This window comes from Camelus bactrianus, chromosome 35 (genome assembly GCF_048773025.1).
Source record: "Camelus bactrianus isolate YW-2024 breed Bactrian camel chromosome 35, ASM4877302v1, whole genome shotgun sequence".
Taxonomy (NCBI): domain Eukaryota; kingdom Metazoa; phylum Chordata; class Mammalia; order Artiodactyla; family Camelidae; genus Camelus; species Camelus bactrianus.
In genome coordinates, this window is record NC_133573.1 from 17,752,586 (window position 1) to 17,770,241 (window position 17,656).

The 17,656-nt window shown below is 43.2% G+C and overlaps 1 pseudogene; it reads left to right on the plus strand.

The window, feature by feature from the left end:
• The first annotated feature begins 8,660 nt into the window (after positions 1-8,660).
• On the plus strand, positions 8,661-10,743 carry LOC105076814 (RNA-binding protein EWS pseudogene; annotated as a pseudogene).
• Positions 10,744-17,656: the final 6,913 nt, after the last annotated feature.

Genomic DNA, 17,656 nt, shown 5'->3' on the forward strand with positions numbered 1-17,656 from the left:
AGAATAAAGACAAGAGGAAGTGAAACAACCTTCCAGATTCATACACATATGTTTGTTTGTTCCTTATTTTAAACCAAAGAATGTAGTGATGCTTTCAAAACCACAAGTAACCATGCCAAGTGCCCAGGTTTCTATGGCATGTGACAGCTGAGAGTCCAGGATGAGCCGAAGGCTCTATTTTTAGTTTTTAGTCAAAGAATAAAAATCAGACCTTCCTGTGAGAATCATTTACACTGACTCATGCAACACCATCAAGCCAGAATAAAATAGCTCTATGACCCAAAACAGTCATTACCTGAAGAAAGTAAACAGGAGCAGCTTTTGAGATACCCTGAGATTTCTGGAACATTCTCCGAGAAGAGCATGTGACCTTTAGTCAGTGCAAATGAACCAAGCAGCCAACCTCACTGTTAATGGGGAAAGAGAAGGAGGAACTTTAAAAAATTCAGTGTGAATTAGAAATGAAAGATTATTTAAATCCAAGGCAAGGGGAAAATAACCAGCCATTCTAATTATTAAGCAATAAATAGTTTGACTGATAATGTCTAAGCTTTCTGCCCAACCTGAACTGATAAATCTGTTGTCACTTTCCAGGGCCAAAAACACAGGTACTGGGCTACTTCAAGAATGAACAGTATGTGAACACAAAAACAATGACCTAGTATTGTCTAGGTATTATGGACTTGTGCTCAGAAACGTAGAAACCATCTGATTTAAATCCCTTCAGTTTTAAAGTGAAGTAGGTGAGACCCATAGAATTATAAGAACTTGCCCCAGTCAATTCATAAGCCAGCAACAGAGCAAGGTCTAGAACACACAGAGTAGAAATACTCAAAGATGATAATGGCTAAGGTCCTGATTGTCAGCAGGGGACAGAGTAGATTTCAAAGACTAAGGGAAAGGAGGGTTTGTAGATGCATGACTGGAAGCAGCTGCAGAGATTACCTACTCTGACCCACTCATTTTTGATATGAAACAGAATGAGACAGAGCAAGGTGCTGGCCCAGCAGCAGCCAGGTAGTTAATGACACAGCCCAGACTAGACCTTGGGTCTCCGGATCTTTGCCTGGGGATCTTTCCACTTCACTAGCATTGAAATTCTTCTCGGGCAAAATTCTAGAATAGATTATTAAACAGATGGCTTGGGAGCATTTAAAAAAGAAAGCAATCATTAGCAGCCAGCATGGGTTCAGTTAGAACAAGTAAGTCATGCCAGCCTAACCTCATTTCCTTTTTTGATATGGTTACAAGCAAACGTACACATTATTGTAGGATGTGAAAATGGGGGAAAATGCCAACAGCAGTGAGGTGAGCTATGTTTACCAGGTTTAAGGTCATAGCCAACCTGTCTCGATCTACATTTCTCCCCTCCTTGTTTCCTTGAAGCATGCTGTTTTCAGAACTTTTTCATCCTCCACTTTCCCACCTAAGACTGTAGCCTAGCAGTGAGAAACTACATTCTTTCTTTTAGAAAATTTGTATAGCTAGGGAGATTTAACCTTTTCCAAATCAAAGATACAGGATGTATATACATGCAGAATTTGCTTTGCTTGTAAATACTAACTACTGAGAAGAAGCACATAAATAGAATATCCTTAGTGGAGGAAGACATTGGGAACTTCAATTCACTCGGTGGTTTTTCTAGTGCTATGGGGCAAGTTCCATGCATCTGTAAATGCCAAGAGCCCAAGGAAAGGAAGGAAGATAGCATTACCAGGTGATACATGCGGAGATGAACATCTCTCAATTTGTAATGAAATCAAATTATCTGCCTTCCTCACAGATTAGCATGGTATGTATTATTATGGAGATTAGATACAGATGACACCTTGAGAGGATTTTGAAAAATTTGTGAGGGGAGAAGTGGTTTTAATCTATATAAATCTTTGTCAAATTCCTGCCTTGGGCTGAGCTTACTTACTAACATTGCCCACCACTAGGATGTCAAAAGGCAACATGAGGTCACCAAAGTTGCCTCAGGAGGGTAGAAATTAACCTAGGGTTAACCCAGGAATGTTAATAGAATATATAGTGTTCCTTGATTGCCCAAGACGTCCATGGTCTCTTCATGAAACATGGTGACCAGATTTTAGGACCCAGCCCATGCTGATTAACGGTTCTACCACTGGTCTGTTCTTAGTTCTTTAGTGTTTAATTGATGACCTGGATGAAAGCATATATTCCTTGTTGATCAAGTTAGTAGTCAAAAATTTAGGCTCAACTGAACTTTCTACCAATTAATTCGATGCAAAGTTGATGCAGCCCCAGGAGACAGTCAGTTCCCACTACTGGAGGCTGTAAAATAGAGACTGGATGAAGCTTAAGGGAGACACAGCCAAGGGAATTTAGTGCACCTGGGAGGCTGAATCGTCTCTAAAAATTCTATTTTGTGACTCATTTATTCTAAAATGAAGGTCCATGAAACTGTCTGAAATGCAAATGCATATCACTTATTAATGGTTAGAGAAAAGTAATGTTTGTTTCTTTTTTTGTGACCCTTCTTGGTTTTTCCTGCCCAAGGTGACACACGCCGTATGTGTTCAATATGCTCAAGATCTGGATGAATAAGTCAGAGGAGGCCAGCTGACACTGGGGAGTCTCTAGATTAAAAAGATGAGAGTGAGTCACAAGTGGATGTAAAAATTGTATTTATGAGACAGTGTTTGGATGAGAAAAAATATCCTAGAGGAAAAGTGATCTGTGTATTCCATGATACCCTAGTTTAGAGGAAATATTACTTAAGGGTAGAAACTGGTCCTAAAATGGTTCTGTTTTAAATCAAAGAACTCATGATGAGATGTTTTCTGATCATTTTTCAAATGGAAATCTCCAGGGTGGTTTCAAACAGCTATGTAGCAGGAGGAACTCTCTCCCTATAAAAGGGAACTCTGTCCCTTTTTAAAGGGATCCCAGGGGGCCCTGGCCCCATGGGGGCTGGTAAGCATGTATCTTTGTCAGTTCACAAATAGTCAAGGTCCCTCCTGCCTAGAATCAATCTCAACCACTTGGGAATTATTTAACATCAGCAATATCTTCCCCATTCTCCTAAACATTGCAGTCACAATAATGCAAACCAAACAAAAACAGGAGATAGTATCCCTGTAATTTAGGATCTCCCTAGTTAGTGGGAGGGAAATGGGTATAAGTCACAGGTTGGCAGAAGTCTTGGCAGGAGCAGTGGACAAGGAGTCAGAAGAACGAGGCTCCTCCTGGTTTCCAGACTCCATAGCTTTGGATCCTCCTCTGAGTCTCATGTTCTCCCTGAATCCCAGTTTTGGGGGGAAGAATTCTTAGAGATGGGATATTTGAGCTGAAGCCCAAAAGGTGAGAATTCAGCCATGCAAAAAGGTTTTCAAGCAGCCGCATCAGCAGGTGCCAATGTCCTCTGGGAAGGCAGCTTGGGGTTGTGCTTGAGGAACTTAGAAGGGGATGGAGGGGCCAGGAGAGGGGCAGAGAGGTGTGGGTTGGAGAGGTTAGAAGGTGCCAGATTATGCAGGGCCTTTGTGCCCTAGGAAATCATTTAGGTTTTTTGTTTGTTTGTTTACTTGTTTTATCAGCACTCTGGAAAACAAGAAAGGCATTTAAGCAGGGCAGAGACATGTCTTGAGTTATGATGTTTGAAGCTCACTCAAGCTGTTCAATGGAGGAGAGGTTGCAGTAGCCTAAAGAGTGCAATAAGTAGGAAGACCAGCTTGGTGGCAGCTAAAGTCGTGTGAGCAAGGATGATAAAGTTTCAGCTGGAGAGGGTGTAGGGGAAAGTGGGAAACTGAGATACAGTTAAGAGGTGGAACTGACAAGACTTGGAGCTAGAAGCTCAGATGCTACTGTATGGATAATCCAGTGAAGTATAAGTGGGTTTTTAAAAGTCTGAATATCAGTACAAATGCAAGGCATTGCAATCACTATAACAACACAGACCAAAATGTGTGGTGAACATGCATGCTGAGTTTATTCCTGAAGAGAAGGAGGAAAGAGTCACATATATACATCTACCCACCAGGTGATTCAGTAGACAGGCCAAAAAATCATCAACAATAGTTACTGTTCCAATTCTTTCCCACTATAACTCCCCTACCCTCCATGGACAAACAAGAGAGGGTCCTGAGACAGCACTGTCCTTGTGTATCTGGGCAACATCTCAAAATTGTCAGTACCATGCTGATTCCATGACTAGTTTCCAAGAGGAGCCTTCCCGCCCCTACCCAAGGCATGACCTAGGACATCCCTGACAGCCTTCCTACTTTTACAGGTTGCTGGGAGTTGCAAAAGATGCGACCATAAAGCCAAAATGGCCAAGCAATTTTGGAAGCCCCAGATCAAACCATTTACATGACACTGTATAGAAAAGTGAAACACTTTATTATCTGAATTTTTTTGCCTTTGACTATAAGGAGGAGCCTCATTTAGACACAGCCAAAATCACTGCTCCATAAGGAGCTTAGGGCTACCCTGATTCTGGAAGACACTATATAAAGAAAGTTCGCTTCTATTTCCAAAGCTGCTATAGAACCAAAATAAACCATCAGCAGTCTGTACATTCATTTATACATACATACTGTACCTCCTCTAACTGAAAATATTCACACAACAGATTGAATTCAATATGCTTTCCTTGAAGATGTTATTCTGAAGAACAAAAGTGCTATTACCTAAAATTAAAAAGATAAGGATGTTAATTGCACAGTGATTCCATTGTCTCCAAACTATCTCCACTGATGAGTCTCTTAAATCAGTTTTAAAAAAAAAAAAAAGAATCTCCATTTAATTGGAAAGTACAAGGTCAAATCCTTATATTTTTGGGCAGGCTGCATGCAGAAGTCAGAAATTAACAGCTGTGTTTCAGGGAAAGTGTCTTCGGAATACTTTTGACCCACTTGGGATTACTATTTGCTTTCTAGATATTGCAAAGCAGGAAATAGATGCTTATATAAAGTGGGCAATGTGGAGTTCCTTTGAAATTGCACTGGTACTTTTTTCTGTTAAATAGAGAAAGACTACTTAAAATGATATTACTCAAAGTTAGTAAGGATATTATCAACTGCTAACAGCATTAGTCATTGTTCTAGTTCTTTTTGAAAGCAATTAAGCAATATGATTCCAAAGCAATAAAAAACTTAATGCCTTTCATGTATCTTTATCCTCAACTTATGAAATTATAGCTGAATAAAATATTCTAAAATATGAGGGAAAAAATCAGACATAAAGAAGTTTTTCAGATCATAGTAGTTTTGAAAAATTGGAAGAAACCTATATATATACAATAGGGAAATAATTAAATCATAGAGAATCCATTCAATCTATTATAAAATCTTTTTTAAACTAGGGTTATAAAGACTACATAAAAGTATGAATAATACTTATGATACTAAATAATGCTTATGAATCAAGCTTTATAATTATTTGACTTCAGTAAAACATAAAAAGGAAATGCGTGTGTTGGTAAGGCCAACTTTAGATAGGATTTAGCATTTTTAATCAAAGGGACAGCATCAGATAGATAATGTCTGCATAGACTTTAGCTTCTCCAAAATGCTGGTGTCTTACTTAAAGACATTTATCAGTCAGGATTCAATAAGGGAAGCAGAAACACTAGGAGTGATGGAATGCAGGATTTATTGCAGGGGTTAGATTTTATGGGATTATGGCGGCTGGTGGAGTCCATGCAGTTTTTCAATAGCCATGCCAGCAACTGTGGGAAAACACTGCACACACGAGAGCTAGGACAAACCAGAACCCTAAAGGATAAACAAACACCTGAGGACAAGCTGTACCCACATCCCCTGGAATGAGCTTTCTGTCCCTCACACTAAAGAGTTGTAATTGATACAAGCAGATCAGTCAAGGCACTGATTGTTTTGTAAATACCCAACCCTGACCTATCTGGCAACAAGACCCATGGGACCAAATGACTGACCAACTGACGACCCACTCCAGAGTCCAAAGGTGCAGGACTGGGGTAAACCTAGGAGGACTAAGGGAATCCAAGAGATTTAGGGGTCATAGGGGAGAAAACGAGAAAACTCACATCTAAAATTGGGAGTGGAGCAACTTTGAGGCTCTAGAAAGGAAACTCTTCCCATCCATCCAGGAATTTGGAGATCAACTGAATGGAATATAGAAGACACTCTCCAACCTCTACCTTCTGAGCCTTCTGTGCAGGTTATAAAGCAGAAAGGAAATTTGACCCTTCGCAAGAGGCTGCTTTGTGTGTTCTTGCAGACTCCATCTGGGTTGTGGGCTCACTTGTACAGGCGTGGTCCTGGGGTGACACACTGTGAGGACAGCCAACGCTAGGCAGCGTCTGTCAAGGCTGGTACCTACTACAGTGTCCATCCCTCTGTTTTACAACCGTGGGGAAATCCGTAGAAATAGAAACCAAGAAAACCAAGACTGTGTGCCTAGAATGCCTTTATGACCAGATGAAAAATGCCAGTAATCAGCCCTTTGTGGACATAATACATGATTCCATAGAACTGATTTTTTCTCCCTGCCAAGTTCACAAGTTAATAATAATGACCTATTGCTATACCTTGAAAGTGAAGGTAATCTTGTAATAATTTCCTCAAAATAGACTTCCCTCCCTTCCACTACCCTCCTGAGTGTATCCTCATCCCCTAAGACTCTTCATAGGATGTTCTGCTGCAAATACACCATTTTCCCATTGTCAGGGAGAGGGAAGCTTTGACCCCAGAGCTCTTTGTCTCTGAATCCCCAGCTTATGTCCATCCAGCCCTCTGAGAACTAAATGAGATTTGTAAGTAAAAGCCACCCTGAGGCTCACATAGATTCACAATTTATCTCTACAGCTTTCATGTTATCTTGTTATCTGGGTGTTGCCTTCAAGCCCTTGAAAACAACACTTAAAAAGATTCACATTTCTCACATCGACAGAAAGTTTGTGATGCCTTTTTTCACACCCAACCTTGTTAGAATAAGGAGTGGTGGAAGCTTGTTATAATATGACAGAATTAAATTTTAAAAAGAAATGAATGAATCAGGATAAAGAGAAAACCATGGGAAAAATTAAGTTGCTGCGAGGATAAGGATGGCCCCCACAATGCATTGTAACATCCTAAGAAACTGAGCTGTGCATTTGACTCAGAGCCCCCCAGCTTCCATGGCAAAAATGAGACGTGATTAATATCACTAACATTTATTCTATTACATGGTTGCTCAGGGGACGTTTTAGAAAGTGTCCATAGATAGATGAATGGAGCATCAGGGAAATGCAAATCAAACCCACAATGAGATATTACCTCACACCTGTCAGAATGGCTATCATCAAAAAAACCCACAAATAACAAATGCTGGCCAAGACATGGAGAAAAAGGGACACTTCAACACTGTTGGTGGGAATGTAAATTGGTGCAGCCACTGCAAGGAGGTTTCTCAAAAAACTGAAACTAGAACTACCCTATGACCCAGCAATTCCACACCTAGGTATATAAAAAAAAAAAAAACTAATTCAAAAAGGTTCATGCACTCCAATATTCATAGCAGCATTATTTATAATTACCAAGGTAGGGAAGCAACCTAAGTGTCCATCAACAGATGAATGGATTAAGGTGTGGTATATATACACATTGGAATATTATTTGGCCATAAAAAAGAATGACATAATGCCACTTGCAGCAACATGGACGGACTTGGAGGGCATTATGCTAAGTGAAAATAAACAGAATAGAGAAAGACAAATAATGTATGATATCACTTACATGTAGAATCTAAAAAAAACCAACAAACTAGTGAATATAATAAAAAAAGAAACAGACTCACAGATATAGAGAACAAACTAGTGGTTACCAGTGGGGAGAGGGGGAGAAGGGGCAATATAGGGGTAGGGGATTTAGAACAAACTACTACGTATAAAGTAAGCTACAAGGATATATCGTACAACACAGGAAATAGAGCCAATATTTTATAGTAACTAGAAATGGAAATTCATAAATTTAAATTTTAAAAATTATGAATCACTATAATGTGCACCTATAACTTGCATCATATTGTACATCAACTACACTTCAATAAAAAAGAAGAAGTGCTTCAAATAGTAAAACATTAAAATTTTTAATTTAAAAAATTAAAAAGAACTGTCCATTAACAGATGAATAGATAGAGAAAATGTGGTATACACACAGAATGGCATATTATTCAGCCTTAAAAAAGAAGGAAACCCTGCCATTTGTGAGAACGTGATTAAATGTGGAGGGCAGTATGCTATGTGAAATAAGCCAGTCCCAGAAGGACAGTACCCCGTGATTCCTCTTATATGAGGTGTCTGAAACAGTCCTACTCATACAGCAGAGAATGAAAGGTGGTTGCCAGAGGCTGGGGGAGAGTATGAAGTTTCAGTTTTGCTAGATGAGTAAGTTCTAGAGATCTAGGATATTGTTAACCCATAGTTAACGATACATCATTGAGCACTTCAAAATTTATTGAAAGTAGATCTCATGTTAAGTGTTCTAAAAAACATAAGCTACAAAGAAACAAAAAAACAAACACAAAGAAAGTCTGGGGGGTGTAGGATATATCTGTTACCTTGATTGTGGCCACATGTTTAACTATGTCCAAACTCATCAAATGGTACACATTAAATACACGTAATTCTCTGTATACAAGTTATACCTCAACAAAGCTGTTTAAAAAAATAAACATAGAGGGAAAGCGAGAGGGAGACAGACGTTGAGAGAATGAGAAGGAAGGAGAGAAAATGGCGTCCATGGATTATAGTACCTACAGCCAGGCTGCAGCCCAGCAGGGCTACAGTGCTTACACCACCCAGCCCCTCAAGGATATGCACAGACCACCCAGGCATATGGGCAGCAAAGTTATGGAACCTATGGACAGCCCACTGATGTTAGCTATAGCCAGGCTCAGGCCACTGCGACCCATGGGCAGTCCGCCTATGCAACTTCTTATGGACTGCCTCCTACTGGTTATTCTACTCCAACTGCCCCCCAGACGTACAGTCAGCCTGTCCAGGGGCACAGCACTGGTGCTTACGATACCACCACTGCTACGGTCACTACTACCCAGGCCTCCTATGCAGCTCAGTCTGTGCAAGGCACTCCGCCTGCTTACCCAGCCTACGGGCAGCAGCCGGCAGCCACCACACCTACAAGACCGCAGGATGGTAACAAACCTGCTGAGACTGATCAACCTCAGTCTAGCACAGGGGGTTACAACCAGCCCAGCCTGGGATATGGGCAGAATAACTACAGCTACCCCCATGTGCCTGGGAGCTACCCCATGCAGCCAGTCAGCCCACTGCCATCCTATCCTCCTACCAGCTATTCCTCTACACAGCCGACTAGTTATGATCAGAGCAGTTGCTCCCAGCAGAACACCTATGGGCAGCCGAGCAGCTATGGACAGCAGAGTAGCTATGGTCAACAAAGCAGCTATGGGCAGCAGCCGCCCACTAGTTCCCCCCACCCCAGACTGGATCCTACAGCCAGGCACCAAGTCAATATAGCCAACAGAGCAGCAGCTACGGGCAGCAAAGTTCATTCTGACAGGACCACCCCAGTAGCATGAGTGCTTACGGGCAGAAGTCTGGAGGACTTTCCAGACCAGGAGAGAACCGGAGCATGAGTGGCCCTGATAACCAGGGCAGGGGAAGAGGGGCATTTGATTGTGGAGGCATGAGCAGAGGTGGGCAGGGAGGAGGACATGGTGGAATGGGCAGCACTGGAGAGCGAGGTGGCTTCAATAAGCCTGGTGGACCCATGGATGAAGGACCAGATCTTAATTTAGGCCCACCTGTAGATCCAGATGAAGACTGTGACAACAGTGCAATTTATGTGCAAGGATTAAATGACAATGTGACTCTAGATGACTTGGCAGACTTCTTTAAGCAATGTGGAGTTGTGAAGATGAACAAGAGGACTGGACAACCCATGATCCACATCTACTTGGACAAGGAAACAGGAAAGTCCAAAGGTGATGCTACGGTGTCCTGTGAAGACCCACCTACCGCCAAGGCTGCCGTGGAGTGGTTTGACGGGAAAGATTTTCAAGGGAGCAAACTTAGTTTCTCTTGCTCGTAAGAAGCCTCCAATGAACAGCACACGAGGTGGAACGCCACCGCGGGAGGGCAGAGGGATGACACCACCGCTGCTCCGGGGAGGTCCAGGGGGCCCAGGAGGTCCTGGGGGACCCATGGGTCGCATGGGAGGCCGTGGAGGAGACAGAGGAGGCTTCCCACCAAGAGGGCCCCGTGGTTCTCGAGGGAACCCATCTGGAGGAGGAAACATCTGGCACCGAGCTGGAGACTGAAAGTGCCCCCGTAAGGGGTGTGGAAACCAGAACTTCGCCTGGAGAACAGAGTGCAACCAGTGTGAGGCTCCAAAGCCTGAAGGCTTCCTTCCACCACCTTTCCCACCTCTGGGTGGTGACCGTGGCAGAGGTGGCCCTAGTGGCATGCAGGGAGGAAGAGGTGGCCTCATGGACCGTGGTGGCCCTGGTGGAATGTTCAGAGGTGGCTGTGGTGGAGACAGAGGTGGCTTCCATGGTGGCCGGGGCATGGACCTTGGTGGCTTCGGTGGAGGAAGACGAGGTGGCCCTGGGGGACCCACTGGACCTTTGATGGAACAAATGGGAGGAAGAAGAGGCAGGCGTGGAGGACCTGGAAAAATGGACAAAGGCGAGCACCGCCAGGAGCACAGAGATCGGCCCTACTAGACGCAGACCCCACAGAGCTGCATTAATACCAGATTTACTTTTTAAACCAGAAAATTTTTTAAATTTATAATTCCATATTTATAATGTTGGCCACAACATTATGATTATTCCTTGTCTGTACTTTATTATTTGTGAAGAAACATTAAAACAAGTTAATGATAGTGTGCTGAGTTGGGTTTTTTTTTCTTCTTTTAAAGATGGTTGTTTAAGACTAAACAATGGGAACCCCTTGTGAGCATGCTCAGTATCATTGCGGAGAACCAAGAGGGCCTCTAACTGTAACAATGTTCATGGTTGTGGTATTTTTTTACCTGAGTCCAGTGACAACCTCTGGTTTATCTTTATGATGCTTTTTAAATAATGCTACTTAATAAAAGATCTGAATATATTTGGGGGGGGCAGAAGTTAGTTTCTTTTTAGCTTTGGGAGATAACACAGCAGAGGAAACTGTGTCAGGTACAGAAGAGTTAAATAGACAACAGATAAGTATTGGGTGTGAGTGACGCCTCACTGCAGGTCGAATAGAATGTTTGCAGACCAAATGGTTTTAAAAGACATTTACTGTGCTGTGGGTAACTCTCTGTAATTATATCAGAGAGTCAACCTTTTGCTTTGTACCTAGTAGAAGCTCACTGTCAAATCGACAACAGCCTCAGTCTAACACTGTGTTGGTGGAGGAGTCAGAGAGAGTAACTTCTCAGGCTTTTTACGGTAGAGACAGTATCCCGTACTCACAATGCTGGGACCCCACCCTCCCCCAGGGGCACATGTGCTACTTGAGATCCAAGCTTTGGTATTTGTATTTTATGACATTTACTTAGAACTCAAACGCTTGTGCTGTACTCCTGAACTTAGAAATGGTTATGTATCTTGTATCCTATAGTATTACAGTAACTACAGTAACCCGCTCATGGAAATTAAATATTGGTTTGTGGTTATAATTACAGGCACAAGCCTCAGGCAGCAGAGCTTAAAATTGAATTCAATTGAGTGAAATTGCCATTTTTGGAAACCAGAAATGGTCAAAAATTGGCTCCAGGGCCAAGGAATCCTGAATTCAGATGGGACCTGCCAATGCTGGTGAGTGGCCCCGCTCCAGCCCAGAGTTGCCTGGCTCCACAGCCAGCCTCTAAATTCTTGAATGTTATTTCTGCATTTATTGCCCTTATAAATGTCATATTTCTAAAACCCTGGGCTGAAAATCTCACGGGATGAACTCAGTTAATTGAGAAACCTCTGTAAAGAGAGGCTGAATGCTAACTTTTGACATCTTTCCAATGGAATGTATCCACTTTCCAAAAGTGACCTATGCCTACCATAGTCCGGAAATTTGTGAATTTAGAGAAGTGAGATCAACATACCAAAGCACAGAGCACACAGTGTAATCAAACAAATGTACTTTTTCTTTAAGATCGTCTCTGTGGGGGCTTATATCCTCATTCCCAAAATGAGGTTATTGTTTAAAATAGAGCTGGTCCCACTGTTGGTATTAGTGAGAAAGAGTTTATAAACAGCATCCCCATCATCTGGCATTCACGCCTCATAAATCCGCGGAGGTGCTTGAGTGAGAGGCTGGTGCTGTATCTATCAAAGGCTCAGAATATTTTAATAGTGGTGAACACACCAAGAGGTGTGACCACACATTATAGTTTAAAGGAAGGCTTTCTGGAACTAACCAACTTGGGGCTGAGTCCCGGGAGTGTCTACAGATTAGTTTAGCAGGATGACCATTGTTGTTTGATAATTTTCTTTTGTATTAGCTTGGGGTTTGGGTTTTGTTTGTTTGTTTGTTTGTTTTGGGATTTTTTGTTTGTTTGTTTGTGTGTGGGTGTGTGAGACTGTATTGTATGGTTTTGATTTATGCTTACCTTGTTTTTCAAGTATGTTAACCCATTACTAAATCTGTTTGCTTTATACTGGTAGTCTAATAGGTTCAAAGGCATCCTAAAAAGAATGAAAAAAAGGGAAAAAAACTCTACATTTTCTTGTTCCCCTCTCCCACCTTTTATGATTTGATGTCCTCTTTTACATCTTCATGTTTATTCTCTTGCAACTTATTGTAGTCATCACATTTCCAATGATGGTTTTCTCATTTCTATAGCTTCCTGCTTCTTTTCCATTTAGAGTAGACCTTTCAATATTTCTTTTAGGATAGATTTGGTATTGCTGAATTCTTTCAGTTTTTGCTTGACTGTGAAATTCTTTATCTCTCCTTCTACTCTAAAGGATAGTCTTGCCAGATAGAGTCTCCTAGGTTGCATCTCATTCAGGACTTTGACTATATCTTGCCACTCCCTTCTGGCCATCAGTGTTGTGTAGAGAAATCAGCTGAGAGCCTTATGGGGGTTCCCTTGTAACTAACTCTTTGTTTTTCTCTTGCTGCCTTTAGAATCATTTCTTTATCTTTAACTTTGGCCATCTTAATTATGATATGCCTTGGTGTAGGTCTGTTTGGGTTCTTCCTGTTTGGGACCCTCTGTGCTTCCTGTACTGGGATATGTATTTCCTTCTTTAGGTTTGGGAAGTTTTCAGTCATGATTTCTTCAAATACCTTTTCAGTCCCCTTTTCTCTTTCTTCTCCTTCCAGGACCCCTGTTATGCATAGATTGGCACGCTTTATATTATCCCATAGGTCCCTTATATTGCTTTCATTGGTTTTTACTTGCTTTTTTCTTTGTGGTTCTGATTGCGTGACTTCTGTTATCATGTCTTCTAAGTCAATTATTTGTTCCTCTGCATCATCTAGTCTGCTTTTGACTGCCTTTAGCTCAGCTCTTATCCCCGCCATTGAGTTTCCTATTTTTAATTGGCTCCACTTTACAGTTTCTATTTCCTTTTTATTGTATCCTGCATTTCTATTCATAGTCTCTCTTATTTCCTTCAGTGCTTTTATTACCCCCTTTTTGAAATCACGATCTGGCAGGCTGTTGAGGTCTATTTCATTGTTTGCTTTTTCAGGGGACTTCTCTTGTTCTAACTGGGAGAGGTTCCTCTGCTTCTTCATTTTACTTATTTTTCCCTGACTCTATGAATTTAGGAGTCACAGTTAACTACAGTGGTCTTGAAGGGTTGTTTTGTTTTGTTTTGTTTTGTTTTTTGAAGTGGGAGTGTTCCTGTGTGGACTGTGCACATCTCATAATGTTGTCATGAGAGCTGTTCTCAGGGTGGATGGTTACCACCTCTTTCTTCCATGTGTTAGCTGCTATGCATTTGACTGGGGGTGTGGTTGGTGTTATGATCAGAGCCTGCCCTGGTGGTTGTTGAGTTTGGCCTCCTTTTTTGCTCTGTGGTTGTCACATCCTTGACAGGGTCCAAGTCGGCTCCCCTGCTATTGGAATAGAGGCTTCCAGACCCACTTCTGAGCTACAGTGTGTGGTCACAGTGTTGGGGTGCTTCAGCTGGGAAGAGGAGCCACTGAGTGTCCCTCCACAGGAGATGTTCACCAGGAAGTGCCCGCTGTGGTGTTGCCTGTCACTCGTTATGTGGGCTTGCAAAGTACTCTTTGTTGACACTGTCCTTGTCCCTGCCTTAGCCTCAAGAATATCAGCAACCTGCCCTGGTGTCCCCCAGGTTCTGCATCTACAGAGCCAGCAGGGCAGATTTGACACCAGGCACCAGAACCCACGGTAGTGAGTGTGCGGTCACACACTCAGATCCCCGGTGCACTGCAGGGCCAGCGTGGACCCCAGCCCCATGTGCACATAGGGTACACGGGCCCATTGTAAATGCTGATCCATCCCCTGCCCTGAGCCAGAACTCAGCTTGGTGCTTGTTCTTCTTAGAGGCACAAGTCCACAAAGGCACCCACGTAGCAAAAGTCAATTCTCAGTCCCAGCTGTGAAGCCACAGGGCCCCTGGGTGGATTCAGGTTTCAGCCCTGTCTCCGCCTCGGAAACCATGCACCAGTGATTGTGATGGCTGTGGCCGAGCCCCACTTCTCTTCTCAAGAGAATGCACCAACAATGGTCTGGGAAAGCCCTCTGGGCTAGCGGAGACAGTGGCTATGGCCCAGCTGCATTGCTCCCCTCCTCACCATGTGCACCCCACCATGTGCACCAGCAGTGTTGCCTTCTTATGGGGACCCCAGGCTATTCTGTTCTGTACAGAACAGACCCCCAACAGTCAGTACTAGTTCTATGCAAATTGGTGGGCCTGTAGATATAATTCTCGGCATGTTCATGGGAAGGGAAGAGCTGTGCATCCTTCTACTCTGCCATCTTGGCACCTCCCCCTTAAGACAATCATGGTTGCTGATATTCCCTAGTTCATGGAAAGAAGATAAGCATGAAAAAAAAGCAGTATGAATGTGATTGGATTTTGGTACTTAGTGTCTATTTTGTACTATTTTCTGATAAACTTAAATTTTTCTCTCTGAGTGCACAGAAATTCTCTAACATTTGAACCTGGAAGGGTAAAAGTGCCCTTGAATCTGTCACAGCAGACCTACGGAGCCCTCTGGGTTTGTGGTTTTGTCCTGCCTGGGGGTGCTGAGAGGTGCCCTTCCACAGGACCTACAACGTGGTGTATCTGCACCCTCCACCTGGCTTTCTGGTGAATAGGAGATGGAGTTGAGAACTAGAAGGTGGACCCTTCTTTATTTTCCTTCCTTTTGGAAGATGCAACTCTCAGTCCTGCCCACGTGTCAGCCAGCTGGCAGTCTCTCCCATCCACAGCAGCTCTTGTTGTCACTCCACGTGGGGTGCTTCCTACACAGCCAGTATTTGACCCAGGAGGGACAGCAGGAACTAGCTTTTGGGGGGCATGTTCCTTATCCACAATCACTTATATCAGCCCAACTCTGTGCAAATGACAATATCATGATTCCATATTCTAGAGACTCCAAATGGAGCCCAATCCAATTAGACTTTAAGTGGCAGTTTTTTATTGATCCTCAGTAGAGAGGCTGATTGATGAATGCTACCAAGAAAGCCTCTTTCCTGTAGATTCTCTTGCATTCCTGATTTGATAGACCAGCCATTCTGAAATGGCCCCTCTCAACACCACAGGTTCATTGGATTATTGGAAACAAGAAAGACAGAATAAGAGTGAGTCAGTAAGACAGGAAATGTGCCAAACTAGTGCCTTGTTTAACTGTGCAACAGGCAGCACTGTGGCCACACTGACTGACGAGGGTGTCTTCCAGGTAGATGCTATCTGCAGGATGTGCTAAAGAAGAAGAAAGGTTTTGGGTGATTGACACCAAAACCCATTGAGTTCAGAGGAGGTGCAGTAATGCAAGGGTGCCTAGGAGGGGTGATCAACAGAGGCACAATATTCTAAGAGTTCAGGAGCTGGCAGCCCTGGATCGGAGCAGAGCTGCTCATCAGCGTCAGCAGACCCCGTTGGTAATCAGGATTGCCTGGCTCCAGAGCCAATTGATTCTGGCAAAAAAAAAAAAAAAAAAGCTATCTCACATGGTCCAACATCACACTCAGTTCTGCTGCCCAAGGGGTGTTTTCAGTGCCCAGTCAAGACTCCAGGCATCTCTCTCCTGCGCCAACCATCTCCATGTGCCCAGAGAGCTGAGTGCCCTCCGGCAGGATGCTCTATTTTGGGTTGCCCTTGAGCTCTGTTTCCTTTCCCTGCATCCAAACTGACCCTTCCCCACTGAAGGGTCACACTTAGGTGCCACTACAGCTTCAGGCATTATTCAACTTCCAACCCCAGATCATAATTTAACCCAAAGGGGTTCACAGGAGAGAATTTTAATTAGAGTAAGAGGACAGAGAGGGTACCTTTGGATACATCCAGGGTGGCAGGAACCCCTTTCTTGGACCTCAATTGTAGTCACAACCAGGAGGCCACCTGCCTCCTCTAGATGTTTGACAGGCCTTCTTTGGGTGATTATGAAACTGGAGAAGCTATTACGTTGTTTTCTAGGCCACACTCAAGATGTGTATATTTTTGTCACTCGTTCGGCAATGGCTTTAAATAGCATACCTGAAGAAGCATTTTGAGATCTGGGAGTTTACCTTTGAGATAATTTCTCCTCTTTGTCAGCTTCAGGGCCATTTTTTGGCACAAGATACATGCTGTTAGGATATTGCAATTTACTGGGATAAAATTAACTCATGATGTCAGACCCTCAGCCCAGGAGTGCCACCCTCACAGATCATCTGCGGGGAGGGGCAGCAGGGTGGGCCTGGCCTGAGCCTCCTCCAGGATGAAAATAGAGTGCTAATGGCCTGCAGTGACACGGAAGAGAGTGGGAAGTGGACAGATATATTTATAAAGAAAAACGGCTCTGAACATCTGCTAAGTCCCCATTCTCTTATTTTTCCCCCGTCTATTTCTGGCTTCTCTTTCCATAGCACAGACAGCTCCTGAAAGGGCCTTGCTCCTGGTGGCCCTGGCCTCCAACCGAGCTCTTGAAGGAGGCAGGCTGTGAATGATGATTGTCTGTGTCTGGCGTTTTAATTGAAAAACCTTCCCCGAAGTGGAAAGACACACGGAGGAAATGATCTCATCGTCATTGATTTCGCACCCCCCCTCAACTTTCACTTTGGTTTCTCTGCACTAGAACTTGATGCAGCAGCACCTCTTAGTGGTGACTCTCAGAACTGCGGCAGAGGGGGCTGCCTGCAATGAACTGAGACTCGGAAACAGAGGTCCCCAAGGCCACATTTCAAACCTGCATCAAAAATGTTAAGATATCTCTCATCAGGGGAGCTTCTTCCCTCTGTGCTTCTCTCTCGACCCACTTTTTACTGTTTATAACCCAGTGGGAAGGGCCCCACCCGGGCTTGGTACCAGATGCATTACAGGAAGGTGAGGGGATTAAATGCTGCACATGAACTTGGAACTTCTGCTCAGAAATAGAAAAACTAAATGAAAATTGCTCTCCACTCAAATAAGAGTCTAATGAAATAAAGTTTATTTGGAAAAATATATGAATGTGATTCTTTTGTGCTCACTGTGTGTGACTCTACCTACAAACACTTATTAATATAATCAATCATTCTAAAGACCCTAA